Consider the following 14,663-nt stretch of genomic DNA (forward strand, 5'->3'; position numbering starts at 1 on the left):
AAACAATCGTACCACCTTTAGAGTAGAGTAGTAGGCCTGGCTATATATTAACCAATGCACCCACATAGCATCAAAGGCACAGTTCAAATAAAATTAGTAAAATCAACAAAACAACATGCATGTGCTCCCGCCTCCCAGATAGCATCAAAACACAATTGAAATCAAATTAGTAGCCTACAAGGGCAAGCGGCAAGGGGCCAAGGAATGGCAACACTGCAACAGTGGTTTGTAAAATATTCAATCAAAACCACCAAGGAGAAAATACTATGTTGAAAACAAACAGGCTAGTTACGCGCGGGCGCGGTACAGAATAATTCGGACAACGGTATCACCATGAGAATTTGAAAGCCTGGTGAGGCGAGGTTACAATGCAACAACCCCCTTGGCCCATGGGAACTACACTTCCAGTTCCAGCATGCAGCGTCCCCCTATGGCAGCGTCCCAATAGCACCCGCGCCTGTCTGGCCCCCATTTCTTGTCCAATAAGATCAACTCACAAGTCACAAACTCACAACGCTATGTATAAATATGACAAAAGAATAAATGCATCATGCATGTCGAGTTGCAGAAAGTAATACAAATAGATTATTAATAAAATAATAAGTGCACCAATATACACGTTTTGTGCAATAAAATAGCATACTCCTTTTCACGGTCAAATCACTTCTCTAAAGCAAAGAGGTGCCGCGAGGTTACCGTTCAACTGGTTCCATTTGATTTATGTTGTAGACCATTGACCTCTAGTGGAATATAACGTCTATTGCATTTTACAATGGTTAGACAACAATAATAATGGGTAATATTCAAATTAGTATTATAGTTAAAGCATATTATATATCATCAAGGCAGAAGGAACATATAATATTATACTTTATAGCACACTATGATATATGAATGTTGATAGCCTATCGAGAAATGTGTAAGTCTTTTCAGTTATTTTTCTCATTTGTTAATCTAATTCTAAAGTGATCACATTTGATGTTTTGTTTTTTGTTGTTTTAATAGTAGTAGTAGTATTTTCTTTACGGTTGTTTTTTGAGTTAAATGTGAAAAGGTTAGGCAAAATAAGCCATTGCTTTAGCACCTTTTTGGTCTTTAATACATACATTTTGTAACGCTGGTGCATGATGGCCTCTGCAGAACAAAATAGAGGAGTCAAGTCACTGCATGGCACTGATCCTGACTGAGCCATACAGGACCTCAGAGGAGCATGGTGAAGGCCAATAGAAGAATACATAGTGAGTGTGTCACCGATGTGGACCCAGGCCATACAGGACATCAGAGGAGCATGGTGAAGGAGCCATACTGGACCTCAGAGGAGCATGGTGAAGGCCCATAGAATACATACGTGAGTGTGTGGATCCAGTCAGTCACACCAACATAGCCTCGGAAACCCAGGCGTTTTTATTTCCAGCATGGTCTCTCGTTAATATTCACTACTAATCACATTCACCATTACATACAAAGCACTATAGCGGGCCAGGACCAATCAGGACCTGGCTCAGAGTACAGAATACGCTTAGAGCCTGAAGCATCATTTGCAGGTATATGTTGATAATATTTTAGTTGCTATTACAAATGGGGAATTCATCTACTACATGAAATGCAATGAGTTGATCTGTTGACCACTGTTGTTCAAAACATGCACCAGCGTCCAGTGGAGAACGGGAGACAGTCAGTTTGTTATTTCTCTCATAGCATCTGAAGAAAGACCCACCTGTCATAGGCAGATTTGCCACCTTGTGTGAGATATAGGCCGTAAAATATAAATTCCCTGCTCATTTCAAGACACAAGTCTCAACAAGAAACACAAATAAAACAAAAATGTGCTAACATTTGTGTTGTGTATTTCACACGCTCCCTGACAATGCATGCATGCTGTCATTGCTGCGTGCTGCTAGCCTATGCCAAGTGACTGACAATTGTTGAAATCACTGTGAGTGATTTATGGCGTTATCTTTCTGGTAAAATCTGGTAAAAAATAGATGGATGATAGATGATTGCGTGTTATAGGTATAACTGTGGTAAAATACACAGTTTTTTATGCATTTCGGGGGTTTTGGGGGATTCAACCTCCCAATTTTGTTCCGCCCACGCCGCAAAGCAGCCCCCATACCATTTCTCCTCCCCCCCCCCCCCCCAGTGGGAAAGGTTACATCCGGGCCTGATTAATATTATAATAATATTCCATCCATTTGGTAATGGAACACTGATAATTTGACTGTGTGGCAGGTTCAGGGGCAACCCACAGGTCATAGAGACTTTTGAACTCTTGGAAACAGTGATGTGGACATACTGCAGCTGTAGGCTGGAATCCACAGCAGGTCACAAACGGGTGACTGGAACTATATGCCATCTTAATCTATAACTTTAAATAGAAATTAGAATCATGTGTCAAACAAAAAACCCTTTGTGTGAATTTGAATTTGAATATGTGATCATCAGATGATGGAACCGGTGAGTTTCGTGTTCAAGAAATAATATATTGAATATATTATTACAATAATGATAGTCAAGTCTAGTCATCATCATTCATTCATATTCATTCATATGAACCCCGAAGGCAAATCGTGTTAATTTATTACATACATGTTTTCTAGGAGTATTAAGGTCTGCTGAATTCAAATCTGCTGTATGTATAACTCAAAAATAAGCCCTCAAAATGGACCATTTAAAGATGGTGGCCAGCACCGTGCTGAAACATAATAAAACTATATATGTTTGACTAAATAAGGTAGAAACTAGACTGAAATGTAATTTCTTATGTTTTCATATATGGGGAATACATTGACATATTTGACATATTTAAGATCAATTGTGAAGGAACCACATTTATATTTATATTGTGAAAATTGGCCTCTTTAGTAATTCATGTTTTGTTTATTATGTTATGATGAATAATTGCTTCACTTTATGATCAGATCAGATTATCAGATCTAATTGTGAAAGTACAACAGAGGTTAACTTTATGCGCGCGTGTGTGTGTGTGTGAGAGAGAGAGAATGTAATGCACAATCTCTGTAAAGCGTCTTGGATAAAGGCGCTATATAAATGCACCATTTACCATTTCAACGAGTCAATTCAAAGTTCTTTACACACACATTAAAGGACAACTTTAGTTTTTTTCAACCAAGGTTCATGTTTAGGTTGTTAGAGAAAGTAAAAGACGAGTGTTAATTATTTTTAAATTTGCTGCTTTCTTTCGTTTTAGGGAATTTAGCTGTAGTAGAATATACTACTATGCTATACAGTACATATGTACTATAGCACGCCATAGTACATATGTACTGTATAGCATAGTAGTATATATATAGCTTATATGTATAGTCTCATAATATAGATATTCCACTGTTACTTTCTTAGCTTACGCATGTTTTATGATAAATGCTTTTGTGATTTATTCCCATACTTTTGTTCCTGATTATTGTAAATCGCTCTGGATTAAGAGCGTCTGCTAAATGCCTAAATTGTAGCTGTTTTTTACAGGAGGGCGGGGGCATTCGAACATGGGGCTAAATATGCATTTTATAGCGATTTATTGTTTTATTATTTACTATAGTCCTACTAGACCCCACTAAATTACATCTGTCCACAAAAGATCACAGGATTTACTGATCCTGTGATCTTTTGTGGACAGATGTAATTTCTTAGGGTATAGTAAATGATAAAAAAGAAAATCGCTATAACATTTTGTAAAGAAACACATATTTAGCCCCATGCTCGAATGCCCCCGCCCCTGTCAAAAACAGCTAAAATCCCTAAAAGCCGGAGGGGTGTGGTAAAGCAGTCTTATGTTAATTTAAATTGAGATATTAAAAAAAAAAGTCAAATATTTCATGCCGCCTCTCATATAAAGTCCTGGAGAGATATTGGCCCAAGGACAAAGTTAGTTGCCTACCCCTGCTGTACAGGATTCATGATAGTTTTCTACATCGAGTTTGCCTTCAATATTAAATGACCACTTATTATCAAGAAGATTAATGTGATGAAATGCTTTTATTTTTGAACAGCAATGTGTACAAACATAAAGATAAAATAAAGACAATGCATTAACTCTCAAACCCCTTGAAAATGGGATGTTGCATCTCTAGATTTCTCTCTAGTTACATTTCCAAAATAAAAACAAATAAATGTAGATGTCACTTGCCCTTCTGTACAGGAATACTAAGAATACTAAAGAAAAGGCATTATAAGAACAGAAACAAAATGTGTGACTTGAACGAAAAATGCATCTTTTCTCACTGGTCACAAGCGTAAGGCTTCTCTCCGGTATGGATGTGCTGATGTTTCTTTAAATTTCCCGGGTAACGAAAACTCGTACCACACTGATCACAGCTGTAAGGCCTCTCTCCAGTATGTAGTAGCAGATGATACTTTAATCCCTGTGCATAACGAAAGCCCTTGCCACAGTGCTCGCAGGGGTAATTCTTCACTGCAGTGTCAGTGTGTACCATCTGGTGTCTCTCAAGTGGAGTCCTATTGGTGAATCTTTTCTCACACTGGCCACAAGCGTAAGGCTTCTCTCCGGTATGGATGCGCTTATGAAGCAATAATTTACCTGAAGTACGGAAACTGCTGCTGCACTGATCACAGCCGTAAGGCTTCTCTCCAGTATGGAGTAGCAGATGAGTCTTCAATGTACTACTGGCCGCAAAACCTTTACTACACTGATCACAGACGTAAGGCTTCTCTCCAGTATGGATGCGCTGATGTTTCTTTAAATCTCCAGTATGACGAAAACTCGTACCACACTGATCACAGCTGTAAGGCCTCTCTCCAGTATGGAGTAGCAGATGAGTCTTTAATGTACTAATGGCCGCAAAACTTTTACTACACTGATCACAGACGTAAGGCTTCTCTCCAGTATGGATGCGCTGATGTCTCTTTAAATCTCCAGTATGACGAAAACTCGTACCACACTGATCACAGCTGTAAGGCCTCTCTCCAGTATGGAGTAGCAGATGAGTCTTTAATGTACCAATGGCCGCAAAACCTTTACTACACTGATCACAGACGTAAGGCTTCTCTCCGGTATGGATGCGCTTATGAAGCAATAATTTACCTGAAGTACGGAAACTGCTGCTGCACTGATCACAGCCGTAAGGCTTCTCTCCAGTATGGAGTAGCAGATGAGTCTTCAATGTACTACTGGCCGCAAAACCTTTACTACACTGATCACAGACGTAAGGCTTCTCTCCAGTATGGATGCGCTGATGTCTCTTTAAATCTCTAGTATGACGAAAACTCGTACCACACTGATCACAGCTGTAAGGCCTCTCTCCAGTATGGAGTAGCAGATGAGTCTTTAATGTACCAATGGCCGCAAAACTTTTACTACACTGATCACAGACGTAAGGCTTCTCTCCAGTATGGATGCGCTGATGTTTCTTTAAATCTCCAGTATGACGAAAACTCGTACCACACTGATCACAGCTGTAAGGCCTCTCTCCAGTATGGATGCGCTGATGTTTCTTTAAATCTCCAGTATGACGAAAACTCGTACCACACTGTTCACAGCTGTAAGGCCTCTCTCCAGTATGGATGCGCTGATGTCTCTTTAAATCTCCCGTATGACGAAAACATTGATCGCAGGCAAAGGGTTTCTTCCCTGTGTGTATCGTGTTGTGCACTACAAGGTTTTTCTCATGGCAGAAGCTTTTACCACACTGATCACAGCTGTAAGGCCCCTCTCCAGCATGGCCGCGCTTCTCTTCTCCAGTGTGAATTCTCGGGTCAGAACATGCGCTGAAGCTCTTCCCACGTCGACCACAAGAGGGATGTTTTGGTTTCACCGGGGGCGGTACCGATGAGTTATCTGAGAAAACAAAATAATAACAGATGAATTATAAATATGTCAAATGACATGCATTTCTATAGTCATTTCATTTGCAACAAATAAACTCTGGGTCTCTGCCTTTTAATTATTATGCAATTTATTCATGGTATTATACTGTACGCATACGTTTGTTTTGTCAGCTAATGAGCATCCTAGCTGAGAGGTATTTCACTACAAATTCCTTCTAAATCAGCAGTTCTCAAACTTTGTTCGTGTCAAGGACGCCAAAATGGTATTATGCATTTGGCCGCAGACCACCATCTGAAAATGCTTTGTATGAGCCCCCCCCCCCCCCCCCCCCAGAAGAGAAGATTTGTGACAAAAGAAAATGCAAAACCTTTTCAAACACCTTAGCAAACAAATAGCAGATGTACAAGCTTTCAGCACGGTCCCCACTTTGAGAAGCTCTGCTCTACAGGTCCGGATCTACCATATGGGCACATTCACACCTGATGCCTAAGGGCCCCCGGGCATCAGGGGGGGCCCTTGGGGACATAAAACTAAATTAAACTATTCAAGAAACGATGACTAAAACTAACATCAAAATGTGCTGCCAAAATCAGCCCTGGGTTAAACCTAGCAAGATTTCCTATTAACAAAAAAACATTTTCGAGGTGGGTTGCACAATTTCAGCCAATCAGGACAGAGTAGGCCTACTCATTTATCAGCTTAATTTAGTGGCCAAGTAAGTTCCAATGTTGTCTGCTCATTTCCTTGTGTCATCACTTCCAATTACACATTCATTTGTTAATAAATTAATAAACCAATCAATAAACCAAAATCCCCCTCAAGTAAGATAACTTAATACTGATCAAACTGTAGACATACCTATTCCGTGGTATTCCAGGTTACACACCGTTTGCTGGTCAGAACATGCATCGAAGCTCCTCCCGCACCTACCGCGAGCGGGATGATTTGGTTTCACCGGGGGCGGTGCCAAAGAGTTATCTGAGAATACAAAACAATAACAGATGAATTATAAATATGTAAAATGACATGCATTTATATATACCGTAGTCATTTTATTTGCAACAAATAAGCTCTGGGTCTCTGCCTTTTATTTATTATGCAATTTATAGAGTTGTCCCGAATGGTATCGGTTACTCGGGCCGATAGCACCCTCAAGTACTCGTACTCTGTACCGGCTCCGATACTTTGAGCCGAGTACCAAAACATCCAATTGACACTAGGCTGAACGAATGCAACGTCTGACCCAACACTGCAGCAAATCGCCGATCTACGAGCATAAATGACAATTGACAAGTGTAGATCAGAGATCCATCTGCATCTATGAGAAGAAGGGGTAAAATAAGTGGTTACTCCCACAAAAATAAAGTACTCGTAAAGTACTAAAAATTAAGTACTTGTAGGCCTTCGCGTACTCAAAATGGTATTGTAATAAAATGGTATCCTATAGCTCAGTGGTTTTCAACCAGTGGTCCTTGAGGGGGTTCCACGTGGTCCCCAGCTAAATGATGCAGAGTTGGTAACAAAATGGACCGTTCTAGATCTTTAACCCTTTCAGGCCTGACATCAGTGGCGTGGCGGGCTATGAGCTTGTAGATCTGCTATTTTTCAATAGCTAAATTATAACATGTTTAAAACACCAAAATGGGTTAAGGCCTCACTCACACCTTTACAACAGACTGATGTATGCTTGTTGTATGAGATGTATAGCTGATGAAAGCTCGCAATGCATTTCCAATGGGAGTCACATGGTGGTTTGACACAACATCTATGTTGCATGAGCGGGAGGGGGGCAGTCGAAACAGCCGAAAACCATACAACAGCTTGTAGTCCAAAATGTTGTATCAAACCATTGGAAATGCATTAGGGCGGCCATGACACTTACATCTTGCTTACATCTAGCATGCATCAAAGTTGTATGCTAGATCGAAAGGTGTGAGTGAGGCCCAACTCTTGAGATCGTAAAATGAAACCAAATGGACCCGTATGGGTACATTTGGACCAAATGGAGTGGACCCATACTTCATTTTACGCTCTCAAGAGTTACATTATTGTTAAACATCTGCATTACTTCATTTATAAGAAGTCTACGCAATTAGATAATGTAGATTATTATTTTTTAATCAACGTTTGCCAACAGCATGGAATTGTGGATAAAATACCCAACAACAAAATATTCTTTAGTTTTGGGTCTGAGAGGCTAAATCTCATCAAATGGTGGTCCGTGGCTCAGATGCAAAATAAAAAGTTTGTGTCTGGTATGGTATAGTATTTGGCATGACTTCCAATTACACAATTAGGCCTACAATAAATTATTTTTCATAAATTAAAATCCCCCTCCTCAAAGACTCCTCCCGGACCCCACGTTTAGACATACCTAGGCCTAGTCTGTGTAACTTGATCACTGGCATCAACATGGTAGCGAGGAGCGTTGATGGTGCTCCTCAGAAGATGGTACGTAGGTGCTCTTCAGTCAGTGGACACCAAGCTCTGACCAAATTGTGTTCCTTTGCCTAGAGAAATTCAAAGTCCAGCCGTCTGCTGTCTCTCCCACCCCTCACTGGGGAAAATTCTGGGAGGAAAACAGAAACTGGGCGAGTAGTCTTGTTACCAACGTCGTCATCACTCAAGCTGTTCAAACACAACACAATAATCACGCACTGACGCACTCATAATCTCATATCACTCAAAGACGCTAGAATAAACATAATACATAAACAACATAGCAGGCTTGGCTGCCTACCTCGCTGCTGCAATTAAGTTCTTCAAAGACAGGCAATTCTCTATAATAAACGATTAACGTTTTACAACTTCAAGCCACCTTGAAAGCACCGTGCGTCGGTACGTGTCACCTGTGGCTGACGGCTGTGTGTATTTTTTTGTGGCTAAAAGGCCAGTGTCTTTTTTCAATGGGCACTGATTAGATTGATCAGGTTCACCTGTGGTGCTGCTGAAGCCCAGCATGGTGCTGCAGATTGCAGCAGTGGTGGAAAAAGTAAGTAAAAGTAGCAATACTGCAATTTAGAAGTAGGCTACCACAGGATGGCGGTGTTGGATTCTTTTTTAATGACATATCGTTTCATTTTAACCATGATAGATTCATCAAAAACACCCAGGTAGTTTTTCTGGTGACTGCTATTTTCCTTCCAATACGTGAGGGGGCTTGTTTTTATCATTTACTGTTTTCATTTATTTTTTATATTTATTTTTTATTCTTTAGTCTCTTAATTCCATCCTCCAGGAGTCCTCATTCTTTTCCAAAAACAATTTGTATGGAAGTTGAGGCATATGATATGTATAGCCTACCAACCAGTGTTGATGTAACTTGTGACAGCAAATTTAAATTCGTTTTAGTCATAGTCTCTTGAATAGTTTTCATGTAGTTTTAGTCACATTTTAGTCACCTGGAATGTTTTAGTGTTAGTCTAGTTTTAGTTTATGACTTTAGTCGACTAAATCTACAGTTGATTTATAGTCGTATTTTTGGTGGGCCTTGATGCCATCGTAATGACACTTAAACTGCGACACATTGTGAGCTTGTAGATCTGCTATTTTACTGGATCTCTTGTCCACTACTGGTCACTTAATCCTAAAATTTTAGTCTAGTTTTTATTTGTTGATGAAATTGTCAAAATATTTAGTCTCAGTTTTAGTCGTCATAGCTTAGTTTTCATTTATTTTCCATTGAGTTTTCGACAGTGAAAAAAGGCCTAGTAGGCCTATTAGTCATGAAATCAACACTGCTACCAGCCACTATGGCAGAAGGAACCAGAGGATGTCAAATATGCTTCCAGATGGCAGTCAGTAGAAACCAGTGTGTGTGTGTGTGTGTGTGTGTGTGTGTGTGTGTGTGTGTGTGTGTGTGTGTGTGTGTGTGTGTGTGTGTGTGTGTGTGTGTGTGTGTGTGTGTGTGTGTGTGTGTGTGTGTGTGTGTGTGTGTGCGCGTATTAATTACATTTAAATACATTCAAACTGAACTATGTAACTTTTATTTTATGAGTAGGTTAAGACAATTTTAATATTTGGTCTCCCTGCACTTCTATTGAGACATTCAGCTTGTGTCAAAGAGGTCATGTCTCACCTAGGACACTTACCTTAGGAATCTTACCTGAGGGTCGAGATTTAATTTATCCCGAGCAAGCAGAACAAAAAACATGGCAATACATCATATACATAAAAAAGTAGTTATCATGAATCATACGTAAGCTAAGAACATAACAGTGGAAAATTTATATAATGAAATATGCATATACTATATAGTGCTATGTCTACATAAAATGCTATCTAAGTTACAAAAGTTGAGCCTTTGCATACGCCTGTAAGGTCATCGGGGCTAGGGCAAGTGCTACGTACGGGCCAAGATGGAGTCTGAAGAGGTGGGTTTTCAGACTACGGCGGAAGATTGGGAGTGAGTCTGCAGTTCTGAATGTAATGGAAAGTGCATTCCATAGTTTTGGAGCCAGAAGGGAGAAGAGTTTGGGACGTGTGGAGCGCTGTCCTTGCTGGCATGAAGGTACTTCCAGCTTCCCTGCATTGGCTGATCTGAGTGCGCGGGAGGGTTTGTAGGGTTCGATCAGACTTGCAAGATATGGGGGTGCCATAGCTTTGGTTGCTTTGAATGCCAGCATCAGAGTTTTGATACAAGTCTGCTAAGAGGATTTTAAACCCAAGACAGCCTATTAGTGCTCTTGCCAGAATATGAACCCTGTCATTTTGATTTTGAGTACCCTCAGGTTTTATGTTAGAAATGTTGAGTATATGGGTACCCAGCATCTAGAAACTGCCAGATGCTAACTTGCATATGTTGAGCAATTTGTATAATTGGCATAATATGTGAGGCGTGTCTGAAGCCTGTCCTAGACGGGGTATCCGGATGTAAAAACAAATCCATCCTATACACGATTAAGTGTAGTGGAGCTAATGTAGCCTAATATAAATGTTATGATTACATTTTCACAAGCTTCTCTAGTTGTCATCACTATAACTCCCATTTACAGCAGTCATTATTTTGTTGCTTATTAATTAAACAATGCACTTAATGCTAATTTGCAAGTTACCTGACCTGGACAAACTGGTTTAGCTCGCAGGCTGTGTAATAATCTGAATTTATCAGATAATGTGAGAACATCTTCGGGAGGTGCAAGCATAGCCAAACAAAGTTCAATGAGGCACTGTGGAAGTTGCGAATGATGCCATTTTGTAGTTATTGCCTACCCTTAGCTGTCCGAACAAATCTTCGGATGTTGGCAGTGTGCTTAAAGGACAACTTTAGTTTTTTTCAACCAAGGTTCATGTTTTAGGTTGTTATCAGAGAAAGTAAAATATGAGTGTTACATTTTTTTAATTTGCTGCTTTCTTTCGTTTTAGAGTTAAAAGATAACAAACACTTTCAGTTTCATGATGTGGTGTCCTGAGTCTCCTGACCTCCCATCACTCTGAACGGATAGCAGGGTGAAACCTTATCTATATATATATTGTTTTCTTTTTCTTTTTCTTTTTAATCACATGAATGAAAAGCAGTTTAGTTTCATTTTTACACAGTAAGTATGGTAAATAAGGTCAAAGTTGATCCCAATGTTCCTTTGTAAGTCATCTAGAGTGATAAGCACTGTGTGTGTGTGTGTGTGTGTGTGTGTGTGTGTGTGTGTGTGTGTGTGTGTGTGTGTGTGTGTGTGTGTGTGTGTGTGTGTGTGTGTGTGTGTGTGTGTGTGTGTGTGTGTGTGTGTGTGTGTGTGTGTGTGTGTCCGTGCGTGCGTGCGTGCGTGCAGCAGCCCTTAATACCCCTAGAAAACATGTATGTAATAAATTAACACAATTTGCCTTCAGCACTTTAAATAAGCACATTTTCTGAAATCAAGTCTATAAGCCTAGGCTACTTGACTTGTGAGTGATTGGTTGGTGTTGGTGGTAAGAGCATAGATGAGAAAAATACATGGCAGGGGGCGACAGTGTGTCTGCAATATATCTGAAGCAGAGGGAGAGTAGAGATGGATAGAGGCGGTAAAGAGAGTAGATTTAAATTCAGACAGATGTGGAGAGGAAGAAATAGAGAAAGGGATTGAGAGCTTGAGACCAACCCAGATGAAGAGAACCACAAAATAGAGTCAGGAGAGAGAGGATGAGAAATGCAAGTACTCTGATGAACTGCGCTTTAAATTCCATCCAATTGGTGCATGGACATTACATTTTTGATAGAAAATGTGTTAATCTAAGGGTTTGTGTGTATTACTTCACTTTTAGTTAGTGTGGTTGACCGAATGGGCAACCAGACTCTTGTAACTGTGACACTTTATTATTTCACTGGAGTAGTCTTTATTTTGACGCTTTATACCTCCCACACTGTACGCTGTACGCACTTGAGCCATATGTCAAATTGACCGGAAAAATCGGGAATCGTGTGCTTGTATTTTGTTAAGAGAAATGTTGTATAGTTTAATTGATATGAATTTATTAGTGAATTAAATTTCCCCATTGACATGAATGGGAAAAGGCAAAAATTCACATTCAAGTATTTGTTCCTCGGAGACTGTAATCACTATAGTTACAAAACTTTTAGGGATAATTCAACATTATCCCTAAAATTATTTAACCTTAAATTTTTATCGGTCGGCCTCATGGTGGCGCTATAACAGCCCACTTTACCTTTTGGCTTATAACTCTTGAACCATAGGTCGTAAAATAAAAAATATGAACTGAACTGCAGAATTTTGAAAGTGCGTATCGTTCGGCCGTAATCGTCTTCCGAAGTTAGTAGGTTATATCACAAAAAATGCCATAAATCACGAACGGAATGTCCAATCCATCCCACATTTCAATCACATGTCCGGGGTGGTTCAATCAACCATTTTCATCCATAGGGGGCGCCGCAAATGCGAGAAATGTAACCGTTTGTCGCAAAAACATGAATTTCGGGGGTTAAATCCCCTCCGAATTACTTACGCATGATCTAAGGCGTGACTTGAAATTGTAATTGGCTGGCAATACTAGTGGGAGGGGCATATGTAAGCCACTGCGGCAACCACACTCTGCAATTTTTAAAAATTTGTGATGCCTTTGACAGATGTTTGTAGAAGTCGTTCAGTTATTGTTACATCATTTTGTAATTAACCTCTTAAGTCCTACATAATATATACACTTAGTCGCACAACAATGTTCAATTGTAAAAATGGCTGATCTACAAACTCACAACACAGCATTGTGAGGCTGTTTTTGAACATTTGTAAAGGATAATTTCACATGTTTCAAGTGATTAAAGGATGGATGGCTTTGCCGGCATTTAATGTGAATCACCACCAGCCCAGGTGAAATGTATGCATAGTTCTTGTGAGGCTGGAATCTATTTTACAGTATGGCTCTAGATGCGGAACATAGAAATGTTATGTCAGATTTTCACATTCAGAACCGTGTTAATCAGACCAGTGTGTGTCCATGTGGAAACCTCGTATGAATCTGATCTCAGGTCAGAATGGGTTAATCAGACCAGTGTGTGTCCATGTGGAAACCTCGTATGAATCTGATCTCAGGTCAGAATGGGTTAAATACTACTGAAGTTTCACTTGTAAGTTTGGGTAAGAAACAGTTTTTTTTTTGCAGAGACTTTTTGTCTAATCACGTGGTCTGGTTCTTTATTTTCTTTACTTTATACGATAAAGCGTCCAGTACAGGAGTTATGTACAATTTGTCAATTTGCAGGTATTTAGAACAAAATTATAGACTCAAAATCTATACATGCTGCAAGTGCTCCGTCTTCCAATAAATAAGGTTTATCAAGTAGAAATACATGTTTGGTTATGGTGACATACATTTTGTGCGTTGTACATTTACATGACATTGGCAGTTATAAATAAAATTGATATAAATTAACATGTTTTGAGTACTGAGTTATTTCACCGAGCTGGTCAGTTCAGGTGAAGAAGTTTAAATGGTTTAATGTTTGAAATTATGTTAATTAATTTATTATTAGCCAAATTTGTTTGATACATATCAAGTAGTGTCTAATGGGGGTCTAATGGGGGCTCAACAAATGTGGATTTGGGAACAACTGCAGACTGCAGTAGGCCTACAGTATTAAGTTATTAACAGATCCCTGATTGATCTAAAACGAATCCACAAATCACCAACAACACAGCAATAAGGCATTAAAACGTTTCCTTTGGAAAGTCAGAAAGTGACGTGCAAAATAAAAAATAAAATCTGCCAATTTATACACACTATGTTACACGTATAGACCGATTCCGTACCGGTTTCATGGTCGCAGCCTACGTGTTTCCTGTAGGCGGACTCGACATAGCTGCGGGAGCAAAACCCTCACCAGGCGCACCTCTTCCACTACAGTGAACGGCAGAGTGACTGATGTTAGTTTGCCTCAAACTTTACTCCTTTACCTGATTTTTTACTAACACTAACATTACAAAGATGGCCAGAACATCGAGATGAACCTTTGTAGTTTATGGCTGCTCCAACAGTAGTGGCAACATAACAAATAAAATAAAAACGGAATGTCTAATATCCACCGCGATGGCGGAGACCAGAGCCATTGAGTAATGGTTGAGACAAAGCAGTGAAAGATACATAACGCCAGTCTTACCCAATACCAAATATTTCTGTTTTATTAACACAAGGCTGCTGTACTTTATACCTCATACTTTAAATGCTTAGTATGAGGTATAAAATACAGCAGCCTTGTGTTCATAAAACAGAAAGATTGGGTATTGGGTAAGACTGAAATTATGTATCTTGCAGGATTCTTCACTGCTTTGTCTCAACCATTACTCAATGGCTCTGGTCTCAGCCATCGCGGTGGATATTAGACATTCCGTTTTATTTTATTTGTTATGTTGCCACTACTGTTGGAGCAGCC

Source organism: Protomyctophum parallelum, assembly GCF_964188405.1.
Source record: "Protomyctophum parallelum genome assembly, chromosome: 7".
NCBI classification, from domain to species: domain Eukaryota; kingdom Metazoa; phylum Chordata; class Actinopteri; order Myctophiformes; family Myctophidae; genus Protomyctophum; species Protomyctophum parallelum.